The sequence below is a fragment of the Heterodontus francisci genome, chromosome 7 (genome assembly GCF_036365525.1).
Source record: "Heterodontus francisci isolate sHetFra1 chromosome 7, sHetFra1.hap1, whole genome shotgun sequence".
NCBI classification, from domain to species: domain Eukaryota; kingdom Metazoa; phylum Chordata; class Chondrichthyes; order Heterodontiformes; family Heterodontidae; genus Heterodontus; species Heterodontus francisci.
The window spans coordinates 70,603,886-70,617,635 of NC_090377.1; the positions used below are offsets into that span (position 1 = coordinate 70,603,886).

The 13,750-nt window shown below is 45.2% G+C and overlaps 1 protein-coding gene across 5 annotated transcripts in view; it reads right to left on the bottom strand.

Annotated features, from left to right (window-relative positions):
* Positions 1–13,750, bottom strand: part of myo3b (myosin IIIB) — a 756,411-nt gene that overhangs the window by 685,596 nt on the left and 57,065 nt on the right. The window lies entirely within an intron of this gene.

Here is a 13,750-nt window from a genome sequence, read left to right on the forward strand (position 1 = left end):
TAATGGTGCAACTTTGTGCCCATAGTAAAGTATAGGATGTTCTCTGACTGTTTACTCCGACCTTGGAGTGTTCATGTGATTGACAGTTGCATGTAGTTTAGTCAAAATGGCCAATCAATAAACAGCATGATGGTAAGCTTTCAAATATTTTTAGTCATCAACTGAACTTAAGGAATACAACATAGAAGATTGGTGACAGTTTAATCAGAAATTATGTAAGGTAAAAAGATGCGCCAGTCCATTTGTGATGCATGCAGGCAGGAACTAGGTACAAAACATTTGAATAAAGTTGCAGAGAAAGGTACAGAATATACCATAGCCCGGATGTTGCTGCATCAGTGCTCGCCATTATTCCAGGATAAATCTGAGAGCAACGCTTTGTGGCCACACATGCATAGTATCACACGGAAATCCAGAAGTTGCTGCCAGAGATACCTTGCTCCTTCAAAGAGTACACTGTTGCAGTCCTCACTAATACAGTAGGCACCAAAATCACTGAAATGGGGTGAACTTAGGGTATGTAACCACGAGAGTCCCAATAAAAATGCCTGAAGAAGTGAGGGCTAGTGCATTCGGAGTAATTGAATTTTTAAATGGTGCAGTAAGTGATAATTACTGCTCAACAACCTCTCTGACCCTGAAAAGTTAATTTTAAAGTGTGGAGTCTCATTCCCTCATAAGAAAATTAATGTTGCAGATGTTCTTGAAAAAAGTTTTTCCTCTTTTTCTCATTTATTTCTCTCTCTTAATCCCATCTTTATGTCCCAATCTTTATTTTCTGTACAAAGATTTGAATGCAATTTATATTTTCTGTTTCTTACTGCCTGGTGGGTAGTCACTGTGCCTCATTTAGGATACTTCAATCTGATTGGTTGAAGGGCCTTACTGTTGCTTGCCCTGCTCATAGACACCATAGATCCCCTGTAGATGGCGCTGAACTGGATCAGATGCAGAAGTAATAGGAATCTCCGCAGACAAGCCCACGAAAAATCTCTGGGCAGCTGTATGCAAAGTGAATGGCAAAAGCCGTACTTTTGCTGCTGAAAAAAAATACAGGCCAATATATAGTGCCTAGTTGCAGCTTAGTCCACTGAAAAGTATTAATAAGGCATCTAATATGGCCCAGATTATCCAGGGTGGTGCTAAATGTTTAATCTTGAAGATGTGGAGAAAAAGATACTGTCTCCATTCATACCATAAAGGAATTTCAGCCCTTAAGGAGGTAATGGAATACAGTCATAAAAGAAGATTGAGGATTGGTTAACTCACAGAAGTGAGAGACTCAGGATTATTGGGTCTTTTTCAGGTTGGAAAGATGTAACTAGTGGAGTGCAACAAGGATCAGTCCTAGGGCCTCAATTATTTACTATCTATATTAATGACTTGGAAGAAGGGGGCAAAGTGTAATATATCCAAATTTGCTGCCGATACAAAAATAGGTGGGAGAGCATGCTGTAATGAGGACATAAGGAATCTGCAAGGGGATATAGATAGGTTGAGTTAGTGGGCAAAAACTTGGCAGATGGAGTTTAATGTAGGAAAATGTGAGGTCATGCACTTTGGTAGGAAGAATCAAAAGGCAGACTATTATTTAAATGGAGAGAGATCCAAAAAAGTTCAGCACAGAGGGATTTGAGTGTTCTTGCGCATGAAACATAAAAAGGTACCATGCTGGTGCAGCAAGTAATTAAGAAGGCAAATGGAATTTTGGCCTTTATTGCTCGGGGGTTGGAGTTTAAAAATAGGGAAGTCTTGTTACAACTGTGTAGGGTGTTGGTGAGGCCGCACCTGGAGTACTGTGTACAGTTTGGTCCCTGTATTTAAGAAAGGATATACTGACATTGGAAGCAGTTCAAAAGAGATTCACTAGGCTGATTCCTGGGATGAAGGGGTTGACTTATCAAGAATGGCTAAACAGGTTAGGCCTTTCTTCATTAGAGTTTAGAAGAACGAGGGGTAATCTTATTGAAACGTACAAGATTCTGAGGGGGCTTGACAGGGTAGATGTTGAGAAGATGTTTCCACCAGTGGGAAATCTCAAACTAGGGGACGTAGTTACAGAATAAGGGGACACTCATTTAAAACTGAGATGCAAAGGAATTTCTTCTCTCAGAGGTAGTGAATGTCTGGAATTCTCTACCCCAGAGAATTGCGGAGGCTAGATCACTGAAAGAGGAGGTAGATATTTTTTTTTTTATTCATTCATGGGATGTGGGTGTTGCTGGCCAAGCCAGCATTTATTACCCATCCCTAATTGCCCGAACTGAGTGGCTTGCTAGGGCATTTCAGAGGGCATGTAAGAGTCAACCACATTGCTGTGGGTCTGGAGTCACATGTAGGCCAGACCAGGTAAGGATAGCAGATTTCCTTCCCTAAAGGACATCAGTGAACCAGATGGGTTTTTACAACAATCGACAACGGTTTCATGGCCATCATTAGACTATCTTTTTAATTCCAGATTTATTAATTGAATTCAAATCCCACCTTCTGCTGTGGTGGGATGTGAACCCATGTCCCCAGAGCAATACCCTGGGTCTCTGGGTTACTAGTCCAGTGACAATACCACTACACCACCGCCTTCCCCCAATAGATTTTTGAAATATTGGGGAGTAGAGGGCTATGAGAAACTGGCACAAAAGAGCAGTTGAGGTCTGGGGCAGATCAGCCATGATCTTATTGAATGGTGGGGCAGGCTTGAGGGGCCGAATGACCTACTCCTGCTCCTATTTCTTATGTTCTTATGTAAATTAGGTGCAATGATGGAGGTAAATCTGAAATGGACTCAATTAATGATACTAAGGATTTTGCTACAAACATTATGGCCAAATGTTATGGCCCCCCCCCCCAAAAGGAAAAGGCTGGTGGAGGGGGGTCTGTTCCCGATGCTTTCCCACCCCCACTACAATTTTACAAGGGGCAGCAGCGAGAAATAACCCACACACCCCAAGCAACTCAAGGCCCTTGGGTGGCCAATTAACTGCCACTTAAGGGCCTCCTCCCGCTACCGCTGATATTTTACCAGCGGCCAGTGGACGCCTCAGCCCCCAGAAGGCTGCCAGGTGATCAGGCCCCCTGTGCCCCATGGAGGCCCCCCCCCCCCACCCTCGAAGCTCCAACTGCCCCCACTGAAATAAAATCCCCCCGTGCCAACCGACCCCCTTGCCTCGCCGGGGCCAGGCAGATTGTCCCTGGTGAGGCCCCATAAACTTAGCTTTCTTCCAGGGCTGGCATCCCTCTTGCTGCTGAAGCTGGGTTCAGTCCTAGCAATCCACTGCTCCCGGTGGCACTGCTGGGACTGACAGCTGCTGGCCCGCTGAATGGCCAGCAGCTCTTGGAGGCGAGACTTGCTGCCTCAGAGAGGTGGAAGTCCTGCCCAAGTCCAATTACGGGCCTGAGCCATGTAAAATCGTAGCGTGCTCCCAAGCCCAGCAGAGGCCGGCTCGCCCCCGATTTTTTGGCTGGTGGAAAGGGCCTCCCACCCAACGTAAAATTCTGGCCTAGGAGTTAATAAACACAAGCTGGTCCTGCTAGGATTGCTTTTACTAAAGGAAACTAAATGGAAATCATATCTGATCCCTTTTATATGTATGAATTTAAAATTAGAAAGCTTTAAATTAGAATAAAAGCTATGGAAAAAATTTGTGCAATTTTCTTGTTCACTTAAATTTTAATTTCATATTATTTGTTCTTGGAATGTGGACTACACAAGCCAGTGCATGAAGAGTCAACGACATAGGCCTGGAATTTTACATTGGATGGGAGGCCCCGCCCACCGGTCTAAAAGTCAGGGGCAAGCCCGCCTCTGCTGGGCATGGGGAAACACGGCAGGATTTTATGCTCTCCAGGCCCATAATTGGCCTCGGGCAGGATTTCCGCCCCTCTGAGGTATGAAGTCCCGCCTAATGGAGCTGCCAGACAATCAGCGGACCAGCAGCTCTCAGTCCCAGCAGCGCCACCAAGAGTGGTGGCTACTGCTGGGACTGCACCCAGCCACAGCAGGATCATGACACCTGCCTGGAAAAAAGGTAAGTCTCTGAAGGCTTGCCAGGGACAATCAGCTGGGCCACGGCGAGGCAAGGCGGAGGATCGGTTGGGGTGGAAGGGGGGGGAAAGTGTTGTGCAGTGGGAGCGGTTGGGCCATGGGGGGGCCATCCGTGGGGCACAGGGTGCCAGATCAGGAGGGCCCCCCACAGCCCGCCAGGAGGCTTCCAGGTTTTACTTGGCAGCCTCCTGGAGGGTCTGAGCTGCCCGCCTGCTGCTGGTAAAATAGCAGTGGCGGCAGGAGCAGGCCCTTAAATGGCAGTTAATTGGCCACTTAAGGGCCTTGATTGGCCTGGGACAGGCGGGCCGTTTCTCGCCACTGCCGCCTCTCGTAAAATCGCAGCGGGGGCGGGAAGGTGTCGGGGCAGCCCCCCTGCCTCTGCCTCAATTTTACGACCCCCCACCACCAGCCCGCTCCTGCGGGTGGTGGGGGGGTGGAGGCAGGCACAAACCTCTGCCATAGTGTGGGATGGGCACATCCTAATCCTAACCCTTACCTTAAAAACATTAGTGTACAACAATTTAGCAAGTTTCATGGTCATTTATCTGGTATCAGTCTGGAAAAGCCCAAATTTATTGATTCCAATTTCATTTGAATTCATGACATCTGGGTTATGAGTCTTATACCATAAACATTAGGTTACAGTAACCTTAATGATACATTATCAACATTAACAGATTTTAAATAATTTTATATAATTAGAAAATAAAAACACTGGATTTGAAATTCCAAATGTTTCATTTGTGTTCAATAAGATGACAATACGACTAACCTAACATCTAACTAAATAATTAGGTACGTTTGCCTAACTTACCAACCACTGCAGAAAGACAAACATTGTTGTTTCAAGTGCTACAAACAAGCCTGTTCAGTATTGTAAGCAATTTAACAGATTTATTTATTGATTTGGAAATGTAATGCAACATCATAGATTTTAAGAAAGCATTTGATAAAGTACCACATAAAAGACTGGTTAACAAAATTGTGGCTCATGGAATAGGAGGGTCAGTGTCCAACTGGATAAAAAAAAATGGCTCAAAGACAGAAAACAGCGAGTCGTGGTAAATGATTTTTTTCAGACTGGAGGATGCAGGCAGTGGTGTTCCCCATGGGACAGTGCTCGGACAACTGTTTTTTTAATGTATATAAATGACTTAGATCTTGGAATGCAGAGTAGAATTTTGAAATTTGCCCATGATACCAAACTTGGAGAAGTTGTAAACAGTAAGGATGATATTAACTGCCTGCAACAGGACATAGATGGGCTAGCAGAATGGGCATATGAGTGGCAGATAGAATTTAATACAGGCAAGTGTGAGGTGTTGCATATTGGCAGAAGGGATAAGGTAAGACAATATAGACAATGGCACAGTTCTATAAAGAGTGTGCAGGAACAGAGTGACCTGGGGGTACATGTACATCGATCTTTGAAAGTGGAAGGACATATTGAGAGTGTGTTTAGCAAAGCATATGTAATCTTGGGCTTCATAAATAGAGCCATAGCGTATGAAAGCAGGGAGGTTCTTCTGAACCGTTATAAAGTTCTGGTTAGCGTATGCATCCAGTTCTGGTCACCACACATTAGGAAAGATATGAGGGTCCTTGAGAGGGTGCAGAGGAGATTTACCAGAATGGTTCTCAGAATGGGGGATTTTAATTGCAAGGATAGGTTGGAAAAGCTGAGGTTTTTCTCCCTGGAACAAAGGAGAATGAGGGGAGATTTGATAGAGGTGTACAAGATAATGCAAAAATTATAGGGTCGTTAAATTATCCAAATATAGTCTGGGATAGTAGTAGTGTAAAGGGCAGTGAGGGACAAGAGTTCACAGAATCATCGAAAAGTTATGGCACAGAAGGAGGCCATTTAGCCCATCATGTTTGCGCCAGCTGAAAAAACTAACTATCCAATCTAATCCCACTTTCCAGAATTTGGTCCATAGCCTTGCAGGTTAGAGCACTTCAGCTGCATGTCCAGCTACCTTTTATAAGAGTTGAGGGTTTCTGCCTTCACCACCGTTCCGGGCAGTGAATTCATTTTTGGGTGAAAAAGATTTTCCTCATGTCCCCTCTAATCCTTCTACCAATCACCTTTAATCTGTGCTCCCTGGTAATTGACCTCTCTGCTAGGGGAAACAGGTCCTTCCTGTCTACTCTATCTAGGCCCCTCATAATTTTGTACACCAATTAAGTCACCCCTCAGCCTCCTCTGTTCTAAGGAAAACAACCCTAGCCTATCCAATCTTTCCTCAGAGTTGCAACTTTCAAGCCCTGGCAACATTCTTGTAAATCTCCTCTGTACACTACTACTATCCCAGTCTATATTTGGATAATTTAACTACCCTATAATTTTCGCATTATCTTGTGCACCTCTATCAAATCTCCCCTCATTCTCCTTCCTGTAATGTGGTGACCAGAACTACACAATACTCCAGCTGTGGCCTAACCTGCGTTTTATACAGTTCGAGCATTACATCCCTGCTTTTGTATTCTATACCTCAGCCAATAAAGGAAAGCATTCTATATGCCTTCTTCATTACTCTGTCTACCTGTCCTGCCATCTTCAGGGACCTGTGGACATGCACTCCAAGGTCTCTCACTTCTTCTACCCCTCTCAATATCCTCCCTTTTATTGTGTATTCCCTTGCTTTGTTTGTCCTCCCCCAATGCATTACCTCACACTTCTCCAGATTGAATTCTATTTGCCACTTTTCCGACCACTCAACCAAACCATTAATATAGTCCTGGAGTCTACAGCTATCCTCTTCAATATCAACTACACGGTCAATGTTTGTGTCATCTGCAAATTTCCCTATCATGCCTCCCACATTTAAGGCCAAATCATTAAAATACCACAAATAGCAAGGGACCCAACACTGTGCCCAGTAGAACCCAACTGGAAACCGCTTTCCATTCACAAAAACATGCGTCAACCACTACCCTTTGTTTCCTGTCACTGAGCCAATTTTGGATCCCACTAGCCACTTTCCCCTGTATCCCATGGGTGTTCATTTTTCTGACCAGTCTGACATGTGGGACCTTGTCAAGTGCCTTACAAAAATCCATGTAGACCACATCCACAGCGTTACCTTACTTCCTCAAAAAATTCAATTTAATAAGACATGACCTTTCCTTAACATATCCATAAAGACTATCTCTAATTAATCTTTTTTATTCATTCATGGGATGTGGGCGTCACTGGCTAGGCCAGCAATTATTGCCCATCCCTAATTGCCCTTGAGAAAGTGGTGGTGAGCTGACTTCTTGAACCGCTGCAGTCCGTGTGGGGTAGGTACACCCACAGTGCTGTTAGGAAGGGAGTTCCAGAATTTTGACCCAGCGACAGTGAAGGAACGACGATATAGTTCCAAGTCAGAATGGTGCGTGGCTTGGAGGGGAACTTGCAGGTGGTGGTGTTCCCATGCATTTGCTGTCCTTTCTAATCAGTGCCTTTCTAAGTGGCAGTTTATCCTGTCTCTCAGAATTGATTCAAATAATTTATCCAACACCGAGGTCAGACTGACTGGCCTATAATTATTTGGCCTTTCTGTCGCACCCTTTTTAAACAATGGTACGATGTTCACAGACCTCCAATCCTCTGGTACCTTGCCTGTATCTAGTGAGGATTTGAATATGATCCTCAGAGCATCCATTATTTCCTGCTTAGCTTCCTTTAACAACCTGGGATACAATCCATCTGGCCTGGGTGATTTATCCACTTTCAAGGATGTCAGACCTTCTAGTATTTCCTCTCTCATTATGCTTATCGTATCTAATATTTCACACTTCTCTTTTACTAAAATGGGTACAATTCTAAAGGGGGTGCAGAAGCACAGGGACCTGGGTGTGTCTGTGCATAAGTCACTGAACATGGCAGGACAGGTTGAAAGAGTGGTTAATAAGACAGTATCCTGGGCTTTATTAATAGGGGCATAGAATACGAGAGCAAGGAAGTTATGTTGAACTTGTATAAGACAGTAGTTCGGCCTCAACTGGAATACAGCCTCCAGTTCTGGGTGTCGCACTTTAGGAAAGATGTGAGGGCATTGGAGAGAGTACAGAAATGATTCACGAGAATGGATCCAGGGATGGGGAACGTCAGTTATGAAGATAGTTTGGAGAAGTTAGGACTGTTCCTTGAAGAGAAGGCCGAGAGGTGATTTGATAGAGGTATTCAAAATCATGAAGGGTCTGGACAGAGTAATGAGAGAGAAACTGTTCCCATTCGTGAAAGGATCGAGAATGAGAGGGCACAGATTTAAAGTATTTGGTAAGAGAAGCAAAAGTGACAAGAGGAAAAACTTTTTCATACAGCGAGTGGTTAAGGTCTGGAATGCACTGCCTGAGAGTGTGGTGGAGGCAGGTTCAATTGAAGCATTCAAAAGGGAATTAGACTGCTATATGAAAAGGAAGAAATTGCAGGGTGACAGGAAGAAGGCAGCGTTATGGAACTGAGTGAACTGCTCTTTCAGAGACCCAGTGCAGACACGATGGGCCGAATGACCTCCTCGTGCACTGTAGCAATTCTGTGATTCCATGATAATGACAGGCTTAGCTAAGTTAGACAAGGAAAAACTGTTCCCATTAACTGATGGTACAAGGACTAGAGCATGCAGATTGAAGGTTTTGGGCAAGAGTTGCAGGGGTAATGTGAGGAAGCACATTTTTTTTTAATGCAGCGAGTGGAAATGACCTGGAACTCACTGCCCATAAGGATAGTGGAAGCGGAGACAATGATTTCAAAACAAAATTGGATGGGCACGAGGAAATGAACTTGCAGGGCTATGGGAATCGAGCGGGGGAGTGGGACTGACTGGATTGCTCCGTGGAGAACCGATATGGACTCGGTGGGCTGAATGGCCTTCTTCTATGCCATAAATAAGTGACTATCACAGTGTTTCATATGGCTGCTTGATGCTTGGAGGGCCCCAGCTTGCTGAGGGGTTCCTGCACAGGTTCAGGACACTCTTCTGTCACCACAGCTACTGGAGCTGGAATGACTGGTAAAGGGGCTGAGGAGCCACAGTCCACTCTAGGAGCGCCCTGAGAAGAGCCCCCCCAGATGCAGAATCCAATCTCTCCTCCTCCCTTCCAAGGCTCACTTGAACCTCCCTGCTGACCAGAGTAGGACAAGAACCTGGTGAAGACTCCGGACGCCTTGTCCCCCTCTCACCTTGCCACTGCTGTGTTGAGCTCATGGACAAGGATGCAAGATTGAAAATAATCAAGTGCAATTATAGAACAATTGATCCTGGCAAAAAAAGGCATTATCAATCTTTCAGTTCAACATTTCCTCTTGTCAATTATCTCCCAATTCACAACTCCTAATGTAAAGTCCTGTTTTCTTGTGTGGAAGCAGGGTAAGCATGATCAGTTCTACTTCATATCCAGGATAAATCTGGATCATTTAATTCTGTACTTTGAATGCTAACAATTCCAGTTAAAACTACTGGTTTTCTGGTTGATATAGCAACAGAACTCATCAGAAACCTGCAGATGTATTCATGTTATGACCAGTAGTCCAACTTTACTGCACTATGTATGTTATACTCATTATGTGGCTAATAGATTATCCAATTGTGCATACAGTTATTTATCAGTACAAATGATTTAGCAATAAGGAGTCAAATATTTTCTCTTTATACAAACATTGTCTCGAGTCTGAAATACACAAACAGAAGAGCTAACATCTTTCAGATTAACTCTCCTCCTAGAAAGCTAAACTTCACTGGTCTGGTTGTGGGCAAGCTCTGCCACTTAGGGAAGCTATTGATCTGCATACACAAAAACTGGGAATTCAGGGAATATGACCAATAAAGATTGTTCCAAACACTAAACTCGAATTCATGTGGCAGGACTGAATAAAAGAAAAATACAACACTGCTTAAAGCCTGGCTTGGGTATAAAATTAAACCCGACCCGGGCCCGATCCAGCAACAGCCAACCCGAACCCAACCCGGGCCCGAATCCTTACATTTTTTTCTCATGCCCAACCTGAAAATATCAAACATATTATTGAAACATTAAAAAATCATAGATTAAAAAAGAAAACAATACAAAACAGGACAGTCCAACCCGACCTGAGCCTGAATGCTGAACAGAGAAACCGAAAAACAATCCATCCATTATAATTCCACCTTCCAGCATTTGGTGCGTAGCCCGATAGATTACAGCACTTGAGGTGCATATCCAGACTTCTTTTGAATCACGTAAGCATTTCTGCCTCAACTACCCTTTCAGGCAGTGAATTCCAGACCCCCACCATCCTCTTGGTGAAAAAACTTTTCCTCATCTCCCCTCTAATCTTTCTACCAATCACTTTAAATCTATGCCTCCCAGTCACTGACCTCTCTGCTAAAGTAAATAGGCCCTTCACCTTCATTCTTTATTAGAGATACAGCACTGAAACAGGCCCTTTGGCCCACCGAGTCTGTGCCGACCATCAACCACCCGTTTATACTAATCCTACATTAATCCCATTACCCTCTCACATTCCCACCTTCCCTTACCACCGACCTATACTAGGGGCAATTTATAATGGCCAATTAACCTATCAATGTGCAAGTCTTTGGCTGTCTTTGGCAAGTCTTTGAGGAAACCGGAGCACCCGGCAAAAACCCACACGACCACAGGGAGAACTTGCAAACTCCACACAGACAGTACCCAGAATTGAACCCGGGTCGCTGGAGCTGTGAGGCTGCGATGCTAACCACTGCGCCGCCCCTGAAATTTTGTATATTCCAATCAGATCTTCTCTCAGCCTTCTCTGTTCCAAAGAGAACAACCCCAGCCTATGCAATCTTTCCTCATAGCTGCATTTTTCCAGTCTTAGCAACATTTTCATAAGTCTCCTCTGTACCCTCTCTACTGCAATTACATCCTTTCTGTAATGAGGTGACCAGAACTACACACAGTACTCAAGTTGTGGCCTAACCAATGATTTATACAGCTCCAGCATAACCTCCCTGCTCTTAGATTCTATACCTCGAAAAATAAAGGAAAGGATTCCATATGCCTTCTTAACCACCTTACCAACTGTCCTGCTATCTTCAGGGATCTGTGGACATTTACTCCAAGGTCCCTCACTTCCTCTACACCTCTCAGTATTTTCCCATTAATCATGTATTCTTTAGCCTTGTTTGACCTCCCCCAAATGCATCACCTCACACTTCTCCGGGTTGAATTCCATTTGCCACTTTTCTGCCCATCTGACCGGACCATCAATATCTTCCTGCAGCCTACAGCTATCCTCCTCGCTATCTACCACACGGCCAATCTTTGTGTCATCAGAAAATTTCTTGATCATGCCCCCTACATTTACATCCAAATCATTAATATATACCACCAAAAGCAGGGGACCCAGTACTGAGCCCTGCAAAACGCCACTTGACACAGCCCTCCAGTCGCAAAAACACCCATCAAAAATTACCCTTTCCTGCTACTGAACCAATTTTTTATTCACCTTGTTGTATTTCCCTGGATCCCATGGGATTTTATTTTTTTTTAAATCAGTCTGCCATGTGGGACATTGTCAAAAGCCTTGCTAAAATCATGTACACCACATCAACAGGCGAGGTGGTGGCGTAGTGGTATTGTCACTGGACTAGTAACCCAGAGATGCAGGGTATTGCTATGGGGACATGGGTTCAAATCCCACCACAGCAGAAGGTGGAATTTGAATTCAATTAATAAATCTGGAATTTATCTAATGATTGTTGTAAAAACCCATCTGGTTCACTAATGTCCTTTAGGGAAGGAAATCTGCTGTCCGTACCTGCTCTGGCCGACATGTGACTCCAGACCCACAGCAATGTGGTTGACTCTTACATGCCCTCTGAAATGGCCTAGCAAGCCATGCAGTTGTATTTGACCGCTACGAAGTCAGTAAAAAGGAATAAAAGCAGAAGGACCACCCGGCATCGACCTAGCCACCGGAAATGACTACAGCAAACCCAGCCCTATTGACCCTGCAAAGTCCTCCTTACTAACATCTGGGGGGCTCGTGTCAAAGTTGGGAGAGTTGTCCCACAGACAAGTCAAGCAACAGCCTGACATAGTCAAACTCACGGAATCATACGTGACAATGTCCCAGACACTGCCATCACCATCCCTGGGTATGTCCTGTCCCACCGGCAGGACAGACCCAGCAGAGGTGGTGGCACAGTGGTCTACAGTAGGGAGGGATTTGCCCTGGGAGTCCTCAACATCGACTCTGCACCCCATGAAGTCTCATGGCATCAGGTCAAACATGGGCAAGGTAACCTCCTACTGATTACCACCTACCGCCCTCCCTCAGCTGATGACTCAGTACTCCTCCATGTTGAACACCACTTGGAGGAAGCACTGAAAGGACTTCAATGTCCATCACCAAGAGTGGCTTGGTAGCACCACTACTGATCAAGCTGGCCGAGTCAAGCTGGCCGAGTCCTAAAGGACATATCTGCTAGACTGGGTATGCGGCAAGTGGTGAGGGAACAAACTAGAGAGGAAAACATACTTGACCTAGTCCTCACCATTCTGCCGGCCGCAGATACATCTGCCCATGACAGTATTGGTAGGAGTGACCACAGCACAGTCCTTGTGGAGATGAAGTCCCGCCTTCACATTGAGGATACCCTCCTTCGTGTTGTGTGGCACTACCACTGTGCTAAATGGGATAGATTTCGAACAGATATAGCAATGCAAAACTGGGCATCCATGAGGCGCTGTGGGCCATCAGCAACAGCAGAATTGTACTCAACTACAATCTGTAACCTCATGACCCAGTATAAACCCCACTCTACCATTACCAGCAAGCCAGGAGACCAACACTGGTTCAATGAAGAGTGCAGGAGAGCATGCCAGGAGCAGCACCAGGCATACCTCAAAATGAGGTGTCAACCTGGTGAAGCTACAACACAGGACTATCTGCGTGCCAAACTGCGTAAGCAGCATGCAATAGACAGAGCTAAGCAATCCCATAACCAACAGATCAGATCTAAGCTCTGCAGTCCTGCCACATCCAGTGGTGGACAATTAAACAACTAACTGAAGGAGGTGGCTCCACAAATATCCCCATCCTCAATGATGGGGGAGCCCAGCACATCAGTGAAAGATAAGGCTGAAGCATTTGCAACAATCTTCAGCCAGAAGGGCCGAGTTGATGATCCATCTCGGCCTCCTCCTGAAGTACCCAGCATCACAGATGCCAGACTTCAGCCAATTCGATTCACTCCGCATGATATCAAGAAACGACTGAAGGCACTGGATACTGCAAAGGCTATGGGCCCTGACAATATTCCGGCAATAGTACTGAAGACCTGTGCTCCAGAACTTGCCGCGCCCCTAGCCAAGCTGTTCCAGTGCAGCTACAACACTGACATCTACCCTGCAATGTGGAAAATTGTCCAGGTATGTCCTATACACAAAAAGCAGGAGAAGTCCAACCTGGCCAATTACCGGCCCATCAGCCTACTCTCAATCATCAGTAAAGTGATGGAAGGTGTCATCAACAGTGACATCAAGCGGCACTTACTTAGGAATAACCTGCTCAGTGACGCTCAGTTTGGGTTCCGCCAGGGCCGCTCAGCTCCTGACCTCATTACAGTCTTGGTTCAAACATGGACAAAAGAGCTGAACTTCAGAGGTGAGGTGAGGGTGACTGCCCTTGACATCAAGGCAGCATTTGACCGAGTATAGCATCAAGGAGCCCTAGCAAAACTGAGGTCAATG